This window comes from Schistocerca nitens, chromosome 6 (genome assembly GCF_023898315.1).
Source record: "Schistocerca nitens isolate TAMUIC-IGC-003100 chromosome 6, iqSchNite1.1, whole genome shotgun sequence".
NCBI classification, from domain to species: Eukaryota; Metazoa; Arthropoda; class Insecta; order Orthoptera; family Acrididae; genus Schistocerca; species Schistocerca nitens.
This window is the reverse complement of record NC_064619.1, coordinates 731,224,833-731,245,749: the sequence shown is the minus strand read 5'-3', so window position 1 is coordinate 731,245,749 and position 20,917 is coordinate 731,224,833.

The window sequence follows — 20,917 nt, the reverse complement described above, 5'->3', positions numbered from 1 at the left end:
ATTCGATCCCCAGAAACCCCTTTTGTTGATGGTAGATGCATCTGATTTCGGGATCGGTGCTGTGCTTGCGCACAAAGATGGATCGCATGATCGCCCTATTGCCTTTGCGTCCAAATTGCTCTCGTCTGCGCAAACAAATTATTCATAGATCGAGAAAGAAGTTTTGGCTCTCGTATTTGGTGTTACTAAGTTCCATGATTTCTTGTATGGTCGTCACTTTCCCATCATCACAGACCACAAACCATTGACATCGCTTTTTCATCCGACAAAGCCTGTACCTCCACGTACAGCGCAGAAATTCATTCGCTGGTCTATTTTCCTCTCGCAGTACCGCTACGATATCTTGTATCGGTCCACTGCTAAGCACGGAAACGCCGATGCGTTGTCCCGTTTGCCTGTTGCTGAGGATAGAGCATTCGATTCTTCCGAACTTGCTTGCATGTTCATTGATGCTGAAACCGATGACATGGTCGAATCGTTTCCGATTGATTTTCGTCGTATAGCTACAGCCACAGCTGCTGACCCTGTCCTTGCTACAGTTCTGCGTTTTGTTGCTACGCAATGGCCCTTGTCGCAATCACGGATCGAGGATCCGTTGGTTCGCCGATTTTTTGCTCAGCAGGAGAGACTTTTAGTTCGACGTGGTGGTTTGCTGTTGCGTTCTGATAATGATCAGTCCAGGGTCGTGGTCCCACGTTCGTTACAGTCCTCTGTCTTACGGCTTCTCCACCAAGGACATTGGGGTATAGTGCGAACGAAACAACTTGCTCCTCAGCACTGTACTTGGTTCGGAATCGATGCTGCGATTACGAATATGTGCTCTTCTTGCATGGCGTGTGCCGAACAAAAATCCGCAACACCGCGGAAGTTCTTTGCATGGCCAAAAGCCACTTCCCCTTGGCAACGCTTACACATCGATTTTGCTGGTCCATTCTGGAATGCTCGATGGTTGGTTGTGGTCGATTCCTTCAGTAACTTTCCTTTTGTTGTACAGATGTCTTCCAAGACGTCATCTGCCACCATCCAAGCGTCATCCGCTATCTTTTGCATTGAAGGTCTTCCACAGACTATTGTTTCCGACAATGGCCCACAATTCATGTCCGCAGACTTTCAGTCATTCTGCAAGGCCAATGGTATTCAACATCTGACATCCGCGCCGTTTTCGCCTCAGACCAACGGTGCCGCTGAACGATTGGTCCGGCCTTTCAAGTCACAGATGTTGAAGTTGAAAGATTCGCATTCTCGGGAGGACGCGTTATTGCTATTTTTGTCTTCGTCTCGCTCTCAGCTCCGAGATGGTCGCTCGCCGGCTGAGTTGCTCCACGGTCGTCCTCATCGAACCTCGATGTCTTTGCTGCATCCGCCGTATCAGGTTCCTGTGCAGCGGGAGCCACCTGCTTTTGCTCCAGGTGACGTTGTATACTATCGCAACTATCGAGGTTCACGGCGTTGGCTCTTAGGGCGCATCGCTGCCTCGGCCGCGCTATGTATCTGGTTTTCGGGGCCTCTGGTGAGGTGCGTCGGCATCTCAATCAGCTGCGCCTCTGTCGTCGCACGGGTTCTGCCGCTCCCCGTCTGCTTTCAGCGACGGTGCCGTCCGGTCGGCGCCCTGGGGACCCATCCCCAGGTGTTACGGACGCTGCCTTCCGTTTTGCCCCATGGCGACGCGCCGCCGCCGCCGCCGCCGGTTCTCCCGCCGGCGACGCCCTCAGTGGACGCTTCGCTGCAGCCGCCAAGCGCCTCCCTGGGTCACGCGCCGCCGATCGCTTCCCGTGACCAGCTGTCCTCCGCCATGGAACTCTTGCCCGCTCCGGACCGGATGTCGTCTTCGCCCGTCGGCTGCCCCGACGCGATGGAGGTCGACCCTTCGGCCCCCCCTGTCTCTCTACGGGCGCATACACCGCATGTTGACGTGCACCCTGGACTAGGTTTTCAGGCGTTTCCTAGCTCCCCTCGGACCGAATGGCCGGGTGCGGGTGGCACAGCCTCGCCTGTTGTTAGGCTCCCAACTCGTCGCATACGTCATCATGGGGTCCTCCCCACGGCGGGCGGAAGCCTGATAACTCAACCGTACGCCGATATGCGGGGGAGGAATGTGGTGTCACCGCCAGACACCACACTTGCTAGGTGGTAGCCTTTAAATCGGCCGCGGTCCATTAGTATACGCCGGACCCGCGTGTCGCCACTGTCAGTAATTGCAGACCGAGCGCCACCACACGGCAGGTCTAGAGAGACGTCCTGGCACGCGCCCAGTTGTACAGCCGACTTTGCCTGAAATGGATTACTGAGAAATACGCTCTCATTTGCCGAGACGATAGTTAGCATAGCCTTCAGCTACATTTGCTACGACCTCGCAAGGCGCCGTATTCAATTGATATTGAGATTATATTAATGTATCAAAAGCGATGTTCTACAAATGTGGATTAAAGTTAAGTATTGCAGAAGCTACGTACTTTTCTTTATAGCATTCATTACGTATCCTGTTTCAGACCTCACGCCAGCCTGCGTGAGTTTAGGTGCGTGCCTTTCGGCTTCCTCTCATTGTGTCTAGGCTGTCTTGTCTAGACACAACAGCAAACATTAACGAAACTGTTTTGAGAACCTAAATTGTTGTTGACACATAGTTCAGTCAGCGCTAGGCGCGTATTTTCTTAAATGTTTAATTTATTGAAATTCCGGCTAATACATGCGTTACTGTGTGTTGTGAAGTACTTTTCTTAATTAATTTGTGCATTTCATGCAGGAAAAACTTTTCTTAATTGTGTGTATGCACTCAGTGGTTAAGTTTGTTCAGATAAATTGTCATCATGCAAAGTGTTAACGACGTTGCTGTTGCTGAGCTGCCCTCAGCCCTCCCACTTCACAGCCTTGTGTTCTAGTCTGCCGCTACGACAGTCGTATCGTTTAACAGTTGTGGGGAATTGCTGGCAGTTATGAGCGTCGTTTCATTTATTATTTGTCAACCATTACTACTTCACTAGTCCACTATTTGTATTCATTTATTTTTTTCTCGCAAGTTGAATTCGAAATAATATTCGGAAGCTTGCAGCCTCTAGAGTAGATCTCAATCTACTCGCGAAACAATTGTGACGCAGTTGCGACTTCAAACCTACAGTGGTTTTGTGAATGTTGTCCCATCAAGGAGTAAACCTTGAAAACACGTTTTTTTCTTGAATACTAACATATATCTACACTACTGTCAATTAAAATTACTACACCAAGAAGAAATGCAGATGATAAGCGGGTATTTATTGGACAAATATATTATACTAGAACTGACATGTGATTACATTTTCACGCAATTTGGATGCATAGATCCTGAGAAATCAGTACCCAGAACAACCAACTCTGGCCGTAATAACGGGCTTGATACGCCTGGGCATTGAGTCAAACACAGCTTGAATGGCGTGTACATGTACAGCTGCCCATGCAGTTTCAACATGATACCACAGTTCATCAAGAGTAGTGACTGGCGTATTGTGACGAGCCAGTTGCTCGGCCATCATTGACCAGACGTTTTCAATTGGTGAGAGATCTGGAGAATATGCTGGCCAGGGCAGCAGTCGAACATTGTCTGTATCCAGAAAGGCCCGTACAGGACCTGCAACATGCAGTCGTGCATTATCCTGCTGAAATGTAGGGTTTCGCAGGGATCGAATAAAGGGTACAGCCACGGGTCGTAACACATCTGAAATTTAACGCCCACTGTTCAAAGTGCCGTCAATGCGAACAAGCGGTGACCGAGACGCGTAACCAATGGCACCCCATACCATCATGCAGGGTGATGCACTAGTATGGCGATGACACATACACGCTTCCAATGTGCATTCACCGCGATGTCGCCAAACACGGATGCGACCATCACGATGCTGTAAATGGAACCTAAATTCATCCGGAATAATGATGTTTTGCCATTCGTGCACCCAGGTTCGTCGGTGAGTACACCATCGCAGGCGCTCCTGTCTGTGATGCAGCCGCAAGGGTGACCGCAGCCATCGTCTCCGAGGTGATAGTCCATGCTGCTGCAAACGTCGTCGAACTGTTGGTGCAGATGGTTGTTGTCATGCAAGTGTCCCCATCTGTTGACTCAGGGATCGAGATGTGACTACACGATCCGTTACAGCTATGCATATAAGATACCTGTCATCTCGACTGCTAGTGATACGAAGCCGTTTGGATCCAGCACGCCGTTCCGTATTACCCTCCTGAACCAACTGATTCCATATTCCACTAACAGTCATTGGATCTCGACCAACGCGAGCAGCAATGTCGCGATACGGTAAACCGCAATCGCGATAGGCTACAATGCGACCTTTATCAAAGTCGGAAAGGTGATGGTACGCATTTCTCCTCCTTACACGAGGCATCACAACAACGTTTCACCAAGCAACGCCGGTCATATACTGTTTGTGTATGAGAAATTGGTTGGAAACTTTCCTCATGTCAACACGTTGTAGGTGTCGCCACCGGCGCCAACCTTGTGTGAATGCTCTGAAAAGCTAATCGTTTACATATCACAGCATCTTCTTCCTGTACGTTAAATTTCGCGTCTGTAGCACGTCAGCTTCGAGGTTTAGCAATTTAAATGGCCAGTAGTGTATTTTTGCTACTAGATGACTGTCTCTAATGACCTCAATGTTAATTGGAAATTAAACACTAGACTTAGATCTATAGAATTTATGCAGGGTCAAGTGCAGACCTCAGTATGTGGATGTGTGGAGGTACTGTATTTTCTGATGAGGTATTTAGCATAACATATCTAGTTTTAGATTCTATAGAATTTATGCACGGTCAAGTACAGACCTCAGTGTGTGGATGTGTGGAGGTACTGTATATTCTGATGAGGTATTTAGCATAACATATCTAGTCTTAGAATCTATAGGATTTATGCACGGGCAAGTACAGACCTCAGTGTGTGGATGTGTGGAGGTACTGTATTTTCTGATGACGTATTTAGCATAACATATCTAGTCTTAGAATCTATAGAACTTATGCACGGACAAGTACAGACCTCAGTGTGTGGATGTGTGGAGGTACTGTATTTTCTGATGAGGTATTTAGCATAACTTATCTAGTCTTAGAATCTATAGAACTTATGCACGGTCAAGTACAGACCTCAGTATGTGGACGTGTGGAGGTACTGTATTTTCTGATGAGGTATTTAGCATAACATATCTAGTCTTAGAATCTACAGAACTTATGCACGGTGAAGTACAGACCTCAGTGTGTGGATGTGTGGAGGTACTGTATTTTCTGATGAGATATTTAGCATAACGTATCTAGTCCTAGAATCTACAGAACTTATGCACGGTGAAGTACAGACCTCAGTGTGTGGATGTGTCGAGGTACTGTATTTTCTGATGAGATATTTAGCATAACATATCTAGGCTTAGAATCTATACAATTTATGCACGGTCAAGTACAGACCTCAGTGTGTGGATGTGTGGAGGTACTGTATTTTCTGATGAGGTATTTAGCATAACATATCTAGTCTTAGAATCTATAGAATTTATGCATGGTCAAGTACAGACCTCAGTGTGTGGATGTGTGGAGTTACTGCCTTTTCTGATGAGGTATTTAGCATAACATATCTAGTCTTAGAATCTATAGAATTTATGCACGGTCAAGTACAGACCTCAGTGTGTGGATGTGTGGAGGTACTGTATTTTCTGATGAGATATTTAGCATATCATATCTAGTCTTAGAATCTATAGAATTTATGCACAGTCAAGTACAGACCTCAGTGTGTGGATGTGTGGAGGTACTGTATTTTCTGATGAGGTATTTAGCATAACATATCTAGTCTTAGAATCTATAGAATTTATGCACGGTCAAGTACAGACCTCAGTGTGTGGATGTGTGGAGGTACTGTATTTTCTGACGAGGTATTAAGCATAACATATCTAGTCTTAGAATCTATAGCACTTATGCACGGTGAAGTACAGACCTCAGTGTGTGGATGTGTGGAGGTACTGTATTTTCTGATGAGATATTTAGCATAACATATCTAGTCTTAGAATCTATAGAATTTATGCATGGTCAAGTACAGACCTCAGTGCGTGGATGTGTGGAGGTACTGTATTTTCTGATGAGGTATTTAGCGTAACATATCTAGTCTTAGAATCTATACAATTTATGCACGGTCAAGTACAGACCTCAGTTTGTGGATGTGTGGAGGTACTGTATTTTCTGATGAGGTATTTAGCGTAACATATCTAGTGTCTGCGTTTCTTTTTGTAACTCCGTTGTTTCCATGTGTTCTCTTTGGGTATATTTTCACGTTTTAAAGACTTTTTTTTGCATGAGTGAGGCATTACGTATCTAGCTAGTTTCTTCTGTACGAGTATATCCAATGGTCTTGCCACATCAGATCTCACACGATCAAGAAAGTTCAGCAGTGCCAGGCCTGGTTAGTAATTGGATGGATTATATTCTGGATATTGAAGGTGCCATTGGATTTGAGTGACTTGCACTCAGCTGTTTCGCAATATGAATATTATTACTATAGATGCAACAAGTCTTAAATAATGCAGTATTCTTGTGGAATAGTATTGATGGGAGAATTTTGTGAGGTAATGGGTGAGATGTGGCGGCCTGTAAATATATTGAGTTCAGAGTAGGCGTGGCCACACAGGCTGCTCAGCAAGCCGGGGATCGTCAGCAACAGCGTGGGGCCGAACAGTAGCTGGAGCAAGTGGGGTAGCCCCAGTGTGTGGTCCAGGCCGACCGAATGGCTGGGAACTCCATGTTGACGCTGTGTCGAGGAAGGTGTTTTGTGTGGATGAAGGAGATTTGTATTCCGGGAGTGCCAAAGGTGGCGGAATCTGTGAAACCATTATGGCAGACATTTCACAGTTCATGTAGATATGAATTGTAGCTAGAAGAATCATGATACCTCAAAAAGAAATATGTACGTTACCATTATTTGCACGACAATTCCGATGGTGTAATCAGATTTTCCGTATCTTTATTAGTTTGAAGTTTAGTATCTGATTGTAAATTATACAAGTAACACCCAGCAACTAATTTCCAAAATCGAAACAGTTCATCCGATTTTATCGATCAGAGTGTCTTTAGGAAGCTATTAGTGTAAACCTAAATTGGTGTGAATTACATGCGTGTTACTTGAATAGTATATGAGTTATTGGAGGTCAAATTGGCCGATTACTGTTGATAACGTCAGGCCATAAGTACTCCACAGTTACATGAAAAAACGATAGCAGCATCCTTATAAATATATATTTATTAGTCTATGTCTTTCTTTATATCTGACTTATACTATTCACGAAGAAATTGGTCAAATATGTACTGTGTTTCAGAAGGCACAGAGACACTATGCTACTGGCCTACCTTTGTTTCTATTCCTTTGATGTGTGTTCATGTACTTTGTTTCTTTATTTAATAATGTCTGTTAGAGCATGATTACGGTCCAGCCATAGTACTTTTCTTAATTAATTTGTGTATTTCATGCAGGAAAAACTTTTCTTAATTGTGTGTATGCACTCAGTGGTTAAGTTTGTTCAGATAAATTGTCATCATGCAAAGTGTTAACGACGTTGCTGTTGCTGAGCTGCCCTCAGCCCTCCCACTTCACAGCCTTGTGTTCTAGTCTGCCGCTACGACAGTCGTATCGTTTAACAGTTGTGGGGCATTGCTGGCAGTTATGAGCGTCGTTTCATTTATTATTTGTCAACCATTACTACTTCACTAGTCCACTATTTGTATTCATTTATTTTTTTCTCGCAAGTTGAATTCGAAATAATATTCGGAAGCTTGCAGCCTCTAGAGTAGATTTCCATCTACTCGCGAAACAATTGTGACGCAGTTGTGTAATAATATTTTGAAATACAGGGATTCTGTGTATACACGAACAATAATTTTGTGTGAAAAAAATCTCACAGCGCTTGTTACGTTCATTCGATGCAACACGTACTTTACAATATGACGTTGTCCTGACAGTGCATTCTTTTTTCGCTTGATGTCTGAACTTCATTTTACTTAGTTTGCGTTAATGAAACGTAATTTATGCATACTGAAATATACTGTAGTGAAAACTGTTACATTCATGCATCTTAATTTTATTCATGCTCAACCCATAATCTTAATGATTTTTTTCTAGTCTGTTCATTAAATGCTGGCACAGTAATTGATACACATGTGTATGGACTGTTAGTGGAGGCTGCTGAGTAAACACTGAGTGGAATGTTACATTCACATTTCACGAAGTGCATTTATGGTGCTTGTTGCTAAGTTATCGTCTTTCTCTTCTTTTGGGGTACCGTACGTGTTATGAGTAGATAACTTGGCACCTATCAGGGCTGACATATTAATATGTTGGATTGATTTCATGAAAACAGGTTTGTGGATAATACAGAAGTTATTAGTGTGTACTTGGTATTTTTATGTTTTCTTCTTGTGTTTAATTTGGAGGGGCAAATGTTTGGTGCTTTCCTGCAAAAGGAACTTGTAGTTCTATCGAGTGCTCACATGTCACTTGCTAGTCCATTAATTTGTGTAGAGATTCTTCGTCAGGTCGGTGCATTTAAGACGCTTTTGATTGTTTAGTAGGAGAGTGATATTTTAGAATAGTGAATGGATCAAGGGATTTGTCAGGGTCAGCAAAGTTAGTAGTACCGGTAGGTGAAGTTCCTGTTAGTGATGTTCTGTTAGGTAGAACTTCCTAAGTGATATTACTGACATAGGGTCACATTTTCTGTTCTTGTGGAATAAATAGTAAATTAGTTTTACATTAAGAAAACATTTATGATACATATTTTTGTAACTGCCCACTTGAAGTGAGATCTATATTGAAATTCTATGTGAAAAACTTTTTTCTGCTAATTGTATCAAGTATTGATGTAGATTAAATGTACGTAATTGTATGGAATCGTAGCTTAAAAGTTTCGAAACTTGTTGACTGGAGCTGTGTGTGCGCCATTGAGCATTCGTACTGATCTGCAGTTTACCTGTTGCCAGTTGGTGACTTTAGTATCTATAACGAAACTTATTACTGGGTTTCTGTGGGCTGTTGCAATAGGCAATTTAATTAGAATGGAGTAGTCAGAGTGACTTTGATTGTCAATTTCATCGTTGTACTTCGCAGTGGTGAAAAGTTGCAGCTTCTTCAACCCTCCCCCACCACCTTCACGCTGACGTTAACTGTGATTTGACCAGAGCGGAACTTACAATCACTTTCGCATTCCTTAAGAGAACGAAATGCATTAACATACATGGGTCTGATGACTGGAGGATTTATTCGAACAGGGAAGTGTATATTCGACTTTGTAAATGTTCTCGCAGGACCAAGTTAATGCCTGAAATTTGAAGTGTCTCAGACTACAAGTTTTGATTGTCTGCTGCTTGAATTCAGTATCAATGCCAAGCTGATTTACTAGTTTACCCTTTACTCTGCACCCGCAGTGAAATTGATATTTTTTGTTGTGGGAAGGTGGGTTGGATTCAGCTCAGTGTGGTGTATGTTACTTCAGTCTCTAAGTTATCCCTCTGCGGAAGTTTCTTTGAGAGAATTCTGATTCCGCAGGGGATGATATTCTAATGTTACAACATAACGCATAGGACGACAAAGGAATGGTAGAACTTAACAGATTAATAGCAGTTGAGGAGGAAAATCTTAGAAAATTGTAACTGTCAAAACTAATTGAAAATAAGTGAAAGTCCAAGAGGATAGTTTTTGTTGAAGTTAACAATCTGAGTTACATGATAGGCTAAAAGCTGCTCCAATTCAGCCAGTTAAGTCAAATGGCTCAAATGGCTCTGAGCACTATGGGACTCAACTGCTGAGGTCATAAGTCCCCTAGAACTTAGAACTAATTAAACCTAACTAACCTAAGGACAACACACACATCCATGCCCGAGGCAGGATTCGAACCTGCGACCGTAGCGGTCGCGCGGTTCCAGACTGTAGCGCCAGAACCGCTCGGCCACCAGCGGCCGGCCAGTTAAGTCAGGTTAACAAGTAAGTAGCTATTCATGCAACAGTTTTGGAAAATCTTGAACATGCAGTAGAAGCATTCAAGGTCAACACAGAAAATTTTGTTTCAAGAAACATAGGATTATTTACAGTAAATGTTAATTACGAGTTAGCCGTTAACGTGCTAGAGGAGGAACAGGTTGAACGAGCTATAGAACTTGTCATGGGCCTTGATGAAACTGAATTATTACTAAATAGGGATGTAGCAAACCAAAGTTGCGTGAGGAGAAGCGACTTCAAACCTACAGTGGTTTTGTGAATGTTGTCCCATCAAGGAGTAAACCTTGAAAACACGTTTTTTTCTTGAATACTAACATATATCTACACTACTGTCAATTAAAATTACTACACCAAGAAGAAATGCAGATGATAAGCGGATATTTATTGGACAAATATATTATACTAGAACTGACATGTGATTATATTTTCACGCAATTTGGATGCATGGATCCTGAGAAATCAGTACCCAGAACAACCAACTCTGGCCGTAAAAACGGGCTTGATACGCCTGGGCATTGAGTCAAACACAGCTTGAATGACGTGTACATGTACAGCTGCCCATGCAGTTTCAACATGATACCACAGTTCATCAAGAGTAGTGACTGGCGTATTGTGACGAGCCAGTTACTCGGCCACCATTGACCAGACGTTTTCAATTGGTGAGAGATCTGGAGAATATGCTGGCCAGGGCAGCAGTCGAACATTGTCTGTATCCAGAAAGGCCCGTACAGGACCTGCAACATGCAGTCGTGCATTATCCTGCTGAAATGTAGGGTTTCGCAGGGATCGAATAAAGGGTACAGCCACGGGTCGTAACACATCTGAAATTTAACGCCCACTGTTCAAAGTGCCGTCAATGCGAACAAGCGGTGACCGAGACGCGTAACCAATGGCACCCCATACCATCACGCAGGGTGATGCACCAGTATGGCGATGACACATACACGCTTCCAATGTGCATTCACCGCGATGTCGCCAAACACGGATGCGACCATCACGATGCTGTAAATGGAACCTAAATTCATCCGGAATAATGATGTTTTGCCATTCGTGCACCCAGGTTCGTCGGTGAGTACACCATCGCAGGTGCTCCTGTCTGTGATGCAGCGTCAAGGGTGACCGCAGCCATCGTCTCCGAGGTGATAGTCCATGCTGCTGCAAACGTCGTCGAACTGTTGGTGCAGATGGTTGTTGTCATGCAAGTGTCCCCATCTGTTGACTCAGGGATCGAGATGTGACTACACGATCCGTTACAGCTATGCATATAAGATACCTGTCATCTCGACTGCTAGTGATACGAAGCCGTTTGGATCCAGCACGCCGTTCCGTATTACCCTCCTGAACCAACTGATTCCATATTCCACTAACAGTCATTGGATCTCGACCAACGCGAGCAGCAATGTCGCGATACGATAAACCGCAATCGCGATAGGCTACAATGCGACCTTTATCAAAGTCGGAAAGGTGATGGTACGCATTTCTCCTCCTTACACGAGGCATCACAACAACGTTTCACCAGGCAACGCCGGTCAAATACTGTTTGAGTATGAGAAATTGGTTGGAAACTTTCCTCATGTCAACACGTTGTAGGTGTCGCCACCGGCGCCAACCTTGTGTGAATGCTCTGCAAAGCTAATCGTTTGCATATCACAGCATCTTCTTCCTGTACGTTAAATTTCGCGTCTGTAGCACGTCAGCTTCGAGGTTTAGCAATTTAAATGGCCAGTAGTGTATTTTTGCTACTAGATGACTGTCTCTAATGACCGCAATGTTAATTGGAAATTAATCACTAGTCTTAGATCTATAGAATTTATGCAGGGTCAAGTGCAGACCTCAGTATGTGGATGTGTGGAGGTACTGTATTTTCTGATGAGGTATTTAGCATAACATATCTAGTTTTAGATTCTATAGAATTTATGCACGGTCAAGTACAGACCTCAGTGTGTGGATGTGTGGAGGTACTGTATTTTCTGATGAGGTATTTAGCATAACATATCTAGTCTTAGAATCTATAGAATTTATGCACGGGCAAGTACAGACCTCAGTGTGTGGATGTGTGGAGGTACTGTATTTTCTGATGACGTATTTAGCATAACATATCTAGTCTTAGAATCTATAGAACTTATGCACGGACAAGTACAGACCTCAGTGTGTGGATGTGTGGAGGTACTGTATTTTCTGATGAGGTATTTAGCGTAACATATCTAGTCTTAGAATATATAGAATTTATGCACGGTCAAGTACAGACCTCAGTGTGTGGACGTGTGGAGGTACTGTATTTTCTGATGAGGTATTTAGCATAACATATCTAGTCTTAGAATCCATAGAATTTATGCACAGTCAAGTACAGACCTCAGTGTGTGGATGTGTGGAGGTACTGTATTTTCTGATGAGGTATTTAGCATAACATATCTAGTCTTAGAATCTATAGAATTTATGCACGGTCAAGTACAGACCTCAGTGTGTGGATGTGTGGAGGTACTGTATTTTCTGATGAGGTATTTAGCATAACATATCTAGTCTTAGAATCTATAGAATTTATGCATGGTCAAGTACAGACCTAAGTGTGTGGATGTGTGGAGGTACTGTATTTTCTGACGAGGTATTAAGCATAACATATCTAGTCTTAGAATCTACAGAACTTATGCACGGTGAAGTACAGACCTCAGTGTGTGGATCTGTGGAGGTACTGTATTTTCTGATGAGATATTTAGCATAACATATCTAGTCTTAGAATCTATAGAATTTATGCACGGTCAAGTACAGACCTCAGTGTGTGGATGTGTGGAGGTACTGTATTTTCTGATGAGATATTTAGCATATCATATCTAGTCTTAGAATCTATAGAATTTATGCACAGTCAAGTACAGACCTCAGTGTGTGGATGTGTGGAGGTACTGTATTTTCTGATGAGGTATTTAGCATAACATATCTAGTCTTAGAATCTATAGAATTTATGCACAGTCAAGTACAGACCTCAGTGTGTGGATGTGTGGAGGTACTGTATTTTCTGATGAGGTATTTAGCATAACATATCTAGTCTTAGAATCTATAGAATTTATGCACAGTCAAGTACAGACCTCTGTGTGTGGATGTGTGGAGGTACTGTATTTTCTGATGAGATATTTAGCATAACATATCTAGTCTTAGAATCTATAGAATTTATGCACGGTCAAGTACAGACCTCAGTGTGTGGATGTGTGGAGGTACTGTATTTTCTGATGAGGTATTTAGCGTAACATATCTAGTGTCTGCGTTTCTTTTTGTAACTCCGTTGTTTCCATGTGTTCTCTTTGGGTATATTTTCACGTTTTAAAGACTTTTTTTTGCATGAGTGAGGCATTACGTTTCTAGCTAGTTTCTTCTGTACGAGTATATCCAATGGTCTTGCCACATCAGATCTCACACGATCAAGAAAGTTCAGCAGTGCCAGGCCTGGTTAGTAATTGGATGGATTATATTCTGGATATTGAAGGTGCCATTGGATTTGAGTGACTTGCACTCAGCTGTTTCGCAATATGAATATTATTACTATAGACGCAACAAGTGTTAAATAATGCAGTATTCTTGAGGAATAGTATTGATGGGAGAATTTTGTGAGGTAATGGGTGAGATGTGGCGGCCTGTAAATATATTGAGTTCAGAGTAGGCGTGGCCACACAGGCTGCTCGTCAAGCCGGGGATCGTCAGCAACAGCGTGGGGCCGAACAGTAGCTGGAGCAAGTGGGGTAGCCCCAGTGTGTGGTCCAGGCCGACCGAATGGCTGGGAACTCCATGTTGACGCTGTGTCGAGGAAGGTGTTTTGTGTTGATGAAGGAGATTTGTATTCCGGGAGTGCCAAAGGTGGCGGAATCTGTGAAACCATTATGGCAGACATTTCACAGTTCATGTAGAAATGAATAGTATCTAGAAGAATCATGATACCTCAAAAAGAAATATGTACGTTACCATTATTTGCACGACAATTCCGATGGTGTAATCAGATTTTCCGTATCTTTATTAGTTTGAAGTTTAGTATCTGATTGTAAATTATACAAGTAACACCCAGCAACTAATTTCCAAAATCGAAACAGTTCATCCGATTTTATCGATCAGAGTGTCTTTAGGAAGCTATTAGTGTAAACCTAAATTGGTGTGAATTACATGCGTGTTACTTGAATAGTATATGAGTTATTGGAGGTCAAATTGGCCGATTACTGTTGATAACGTCAGGCCATAAGTACTCCACAGTTACATGAAAAAACGGTAGCAGCATCCATATAAATATATATTTATTAGTCTATGTCTTTCTTTATATCTGACTTATACTATTCACGAAGAAATTGGTCAAATATGTACTGTGTTTCAGAAGGCACAGAGACACTATGCTACTGGCCTACCTTTGTTTCTATTCCTTTGATGTGTGTTCATGTACTTTGTTTCTGTATTTAATAATGTCTGTTAGAGCATGATTACGGTCCAGCCATAGGAATTTTATTTAATTCGAAGTTATTTAAATGTAAATCCAGTATCTCATACGTGTTTCAATATTTTTGTGCCTGTGCATTGGCTTGGAGACATGGCGGGAGCTCTCTAACCAGTCACAGCTCTCGTTACAATGGCAGGCGACTACTGGAGACAATGCAGAGACTGTAGGGCAGTGGGGGAGGAGCATCAGGTCGCACAGGACACGAGGGGGCTCTGGACGGGAAGGCGCGACGGAGGGTCGCGTGAAATACTTGAAAAGTGTTGAGAAGTTTGCGCGTGGTCACGGGAGGCAGAAATATTTCGTAGTGCCGATTTGTGCACTTGTCAGATTTCCATGGCTTCTGCAGTGAAGACGTAGTAAGCGTTTAGAAGTGAATATCTCGTGAGCTATGTTGTTGTTCATAATTACATGAAGCTGAAATCTATTGTTTCCCTGTTACTCAATTTATATTTTATTTAATTGCTAGACCATCGACATCAGTAAGTGTTTTGCAGAAATAAACGGCATTTTTAAAAGTACTTCTGCTATCGTATTCAACATTTAAAATCGTTAAAATAGAACCTGCAAATTTTATTTAATAGCTATCTTTCATTTATAAATTTCTATGTTACACTCACAACACGCAGTTGCCGAGTGATAGCAATCTTCGACCATTCGATTCATGTGTGTATTCATATTGTATACTGTAGACTCAGCAGTATTTGGTATGTAATGCGGAAACTACGTGTCCCACCCCTTAGACAACGAAAATAGCCAAAACGTTTAATATTTTAACTCTGAACAACTTTAAAAGCCCGCAGAGTACAAGATTTTCTTGAGTATAATGGAGAGTGAGATGGTTTGAAGTGCTCTTACACCATGTAAAATATATAATTTCCTTAAAAATTAGAATAAACGTATTAATGTTCCACAATAATACTTATTAGTTCGTTATGAACTGGCTTTCGAGTTCTAACGTATATTCGAATATGAAACTATTTGAGTATACAAACAGAAATGTTCTACAAGTTAGTAATTGCATGGGCTACTATGTAATATGGGAAACTGGTGAATGTAATGAACAGACGAAATAAAGAGAGGGGAAGAAAGAAGTCTATGGGCTGTGGGCGTGGAACGCTTATAACAAGCTTATTAGCCAATGATGAGAGGAATAATACGACATTGAAATATTTTCAATAGAATCTAACAGTATCATCTGTACCAGACCCTTCTTGAGTTCCTCAAACCCAGTTTCTTAAGCCATCATGTTAAAGGGACGTGATGCTCTGTAATAATTGTCCATCTGTCCAGAATCCCGTCTTTGGCGTTGTTGATATACTATCCTCTCCTGTCTCTCCAGAAGACGATTAACCAATTCAGCGATAGCTGAATCTACATGGCAACAGTCTAAAAGAGTAAATTATATCCTCTTCTACCGCCCTAAACTCTCTATGCATATCTGTATTATCTGTTCTCTGATGACCTACCTATTGCTATAAGAACTGATCTGCTTTCTGAGTGTGTTCTTCACTCATACACTGAGTGGTTTTTATACAGTAAAGAAAACAAAAAACCAAAGGGGAAAAGGTAAATATGTCGGATGGTAACACTGAAACACTACTTCTAATTCTTGTGTCTGATCATAAGCCTCTTGGACTCAAATGGCTGCCTAGCATTGTGACGATACGTAGAAAACGTACAGCACATCGCCGGGGCCAATTATGTACAGTAGGCTCTGTGGACTAACAGTTTAGATTGTGCACGCCATAGTGGTCGCATTCCTCCGTAGTCCTCCTCTGTATTCCCCGAAGTCGAGCCACTTCTACAAGTGACTCCGGCATTCTACGAGAAGCTACACACAAATTCCAATGCCAAGCGAGGCGTTTCACTGTCCCCATGAGAATGGGAATGAACAGCCTCAGGACAGACTCTACTGTGATGGTGATGATGTACGTTGTTCCTTCCGCCTGTATTCGCCAAAAAATACTCATACCATCAGTTGTGACGGCGGCTCCAGCACCCCTCATGCCAACTGCAGTGAGGCATTGGGATGGTGCTTAAATCAAGTACCCCACTACCAGCTGTAGTGATTATGAGCGTTGTTTACACGAGTGGAGGATCTGAAGCTAGTAAAAAATGGCTCTGAGCACTATGGGACTTAACTGCTGAGGTCATCAGTCCCCTAGAACTTACAAGGGAACCTCCCCATCGCACCCCCTTCAGATTTAGTTATAAGTTGGCACAGTGGATAGGCCTTGAAAAACTGAACACAGATCAATCGAGAAAACAGGAAGAAGTTGTGTGAAACTATGAAAAAATAAGCAAAATGTACAAACTGAGTAGTCCATTCTAAGATATGCTACATCAAGGATTACCTGAACTGAGGAGAGCCGTGGTCCCGTGGTTAACGTGAAGAGTTGTGGAACGAGAGGTCTTTGGTTCAAGTCTCCCCTCAAGTGAAAAGTTTTATTTTTTATTTTCGCAAAGTTATCATCTGCCCATTCGTTCATTGACGTCTCTGTTCACTGTAACAAGTTTAGTGTCTGTGTTTTGCGACCGCACCGCAAAACCGTGCCATTAGTAGACGAAAGGACGTGCCTCTCCAATGGGAACCGAAAACATCTGATCGCAAGGTCATAGGTCAACCGATTCCTCCATAGGAAAACACGTCTGATATATTCTATACGACACTGGTGACAGCATGTGCGTCACATGACAGGAATATGTTGACGACCCACCTAACTTGTACACTTGGCGAATGGGTAAAAAGATTCTTCTACATTGCCCGATTTAAGTTTTCTTGTGGATGTGAGAATTACTCCAAAAAAAGTGATGAAAACATAAGAGTTTGTCACATAAACTGCAACAAATGAATGCAACAGTTTCACTGTGGCACAGTTTTCCCTGCGCTCTGTCAAAACATATGTTTTTAACGTTTTCAAATTTTTCCGTGTGTAGACTGTCAAATCCTGCATATGTCCAAGAAAATCTGAACATGTCCTGGAATTTTGGAAAGCGAGGTTGATTATGTGTGAATGCCTGAACTGTGATAATTGTCTGAAAATAAAATTTTAGGCTCGAAGGAAGATTTGAGCCAAGGATCTCTCGTTCCGCAGCTGCTCACGCTAACCACGGGACCACGGCGCTCCTCAGTTCAGATTATCCCTGATGTTGCCTATCTTTGCATGAACTACTCAGTCAGCTAATTTTGCTTATTTTTTTCATATTTCCACACAACTTCTTCCTGTTTTCTCGATTGATCTGTGTTCAGTTTTTCAAGGCCTATCCACTGTGCCAACTTATAACTAAATCTGAGGGGGGTGCGATGGGGAGGTTCCCTTGTTAGAACTGCTTAAACGTAACTAACCTAAGGACATCACACACATCCATGCCCGAGGCAGGATTCGAACCTACGACCGTAGTGGTCGCGCGGTTCCAGACTGTAGCGCCTGTAACCGCTCGGCCACTCAGACCGGCTGAAGCTAGTAATATGTCGACTGATAGTTACTGTTCTCCTATGTTAAAGCCTGCTAAGAGTTTTAGTAATAACTGTATCTCACTGAAAGTTTCAGAGAAACTCACAAGCCTCAATAATGTAGTGAGGTAGTGAAGAAAGTAAGATTAAGCCTTATTAGATATTAAGAAATTGTATCATGAGCTTACACCAAGTGCGAGAAATATACTGCTGGACATTAAAAATAGAGTAACACAAAGCATATGAAAATATTTAATTTGTTTATAGTGCTACAGTACGTATACAGTACGCAGAGGCAAACATGATTGAATTTTTCACTGTCTGAGGACAGACAGAGTGCAGCATAGCTTCAGTACGGCGCTTGTACTCAGGTACATCGCTGCCTATTATGGCAATACTGAGTGCTGTTTGGCCACGCAGCAGAACTGGAGCCATGTGCATAGCAGTTAGTAAGTGTGAAAGCTATGTGCTGTGAATAGATCGGTCTCACATAAAAAGATTCCAGCATTATCAGCAGCAGCAGCACAGCATGAAGAAATCGCACCAGCAGAAATATGCTAAAGTAAAACTAAACCACTGGGACAAATATTGGGGCGATTTCCTAATACTAAAAAATCTTTTTACTTGAAATGAAAATGCTAATCCGTTCATTATAATAACAATGCTCTATTTTAAACTTCTATTTCACAAGAACAAAAAAAAAAAAAAAAAAAAAAACTGTCAGGAAACCAAAAGCTTTACATTCTTCGTAAAAGTCATACGATTCAATCCTTTGACCCTTACGCAAATTGAAATGAATCAAACGGAAGTTACCTAAACTTATTCCATGTCCGACACACGACTACTCTCCGCTCTATAACTGAGCCAAAGACTCATAAATTCAGAGATACCGCTGTCACTGTCGTGAGTCACCTATTGCACGCACGTCACAGACGACTGCTTCACTCTCGTAACATGAAATTTCCACTCACTCTGAAACCATCCGCAAATAAATGTCCAGTCCACCTAGTAAAGTCCATCTTTTAAGTGAGGGAAATGTGAAATAAACATTAATTTTTTTATTCCATTAGTTACAGCATTTGTGTTTTTGCCATCAGCGGCATGTGTCAGACGTCGGCCTCGGAGTCTTAGTAACGTAGTGAACTCAGTAAGCAGCCTGCACAGACTCGACAGTTTACACCAGTGGCAGGCTGAGGTGAGGTGTCACGGCGTCAGTACTCGGGCAGGCGGAGAACTGCCAAGTCAGGCCCCTGGGCCGCTATCACGCTCCTCTGGAGGCGAGGAGAAGCAGGCACGATGCTGTGAGTGTGCTGAGGTATCCCAGTCTGGACAGGAGCGACAATGGCCTGCAAAACCAGAGTGTGTCGCCACAGGACAGCGCAAGACAGCGTGCAACAGGGGTGCAATATCTCTCCGGAGTGAGCCAGTGAGTGCTCCCCAGGCTGCAGGCGACAGTTCGACACTCTGCAGCATCAGGCCTATGTCCTGCTAGTAGTAGCTGGTTGGAGGCCACGTCTAGCAGCGGCAGCTAGATGAACCAGACCAGGACGGCGAGTGGCATGCAGCATTTCTCCAACCCTGCTGGCAGTGGCTGACACTGCCTGCCCAAAATTATCGGGGGTTTTACCCACGAAAGGTTTGCTGAGCCAGCATATCTTGTGAGACAGGACAGACAATAGCCAAGTTTTGGGCCAGGGCGTGCAGTAACCCTGGTCAGCGTTGCTACAGCCTGGCTCCTTTACTTCTGCTGTGTCATCAGTGTTTGGCCGTGGTGGAAACAATGAGTACTAGACGTGTGGTAACTTCGTATATAACAACGCCTGGATGGTGATTTTTGCCTTGTTAGCCCAGGCCATCCAAAGCTTCCAGCTACAGAAACTCTAAGCGCTCTCCTGCTATTCTGAACATTCTTGCGTCAAGGAATGATGGCGACAGACATTATCTCTCCCATAAAAGGTACAAAGAAACCGTGGCACAAAAAGTTTGATAATTAGAACATTGAGCTTCCACCTCTGGCGGTAACAATGGCTCTAAACACGCGGGGTATGGAGTTTGATACAGGTATGGAGTTTGATACAGGTATGGTTACGACATATCATTGTGCTTCTACTCTATGCTGGAATTCATTACCACAGCGGTTAGTTACTGATGACGGAATGCCAGTGTCTAGGGAACTTATTACTAGATAATTTCACTGGATGACACATCTGCAGATTATTGTAAGCTGGGTAAGGGCTGAATATCAGCAGTGTCAAGGCAGGTCATGACAGCACTGGCAGCCTGTGGCTTCGTAGTGTCTTGTTTCTGCATGATGACATGGGGCCACCGGCCCGAGCAAAAATATAATAATTGTTCTTCATCTTATCGACTATGCGAACCAGAAATTATCGTGTAGGGTACCAGCAACATCCCATAACAATACGCCGTGTGTTGCGTCCAGTGACAGCATAGTCTTCATTTCAGAGCCTTCCACATATGGATACGTCTTTCGTGACACTATATGTGGAACAGAGACTCGTCTGGAGAGACGCCATGGTGCCACTCTTGTCTCCATTACTGCCATACGCCTGCCGGTGAGCCTCCCTCTGCTCCCCCAAGAATAATCGCCGTGCCGATATTCCGTGGTGGTCCACACGTCATCGCACTGTGATTGCTGCAAGAAAGCATTTCCTGACTCAACGCAATCATTTCCTGACTCATGGTAGCTCATGTTACTATACGATGTTGTAGGGACGAGACGGTTCTCTCGGAATCCAGTTGCCTGTGACCATTGAGATCCGTGGTGTTGAGTATAGCCTTTCCGAAGCTATCAGTTTCATATTTACCCGGCAGTCGTTCGATGCCAATCGATGCGTGCAGCAACATTCCGGAATGATAGACTGCAGACCCGATAGGTCACGATACAGCTGCAGTCGAACTCCAAAATTTGTTGGTCCTTCTAAAATAACTTACGACAACCAACATTCAAAGGCAATTTATGAATGAGAAATGCGCTATGTAACCT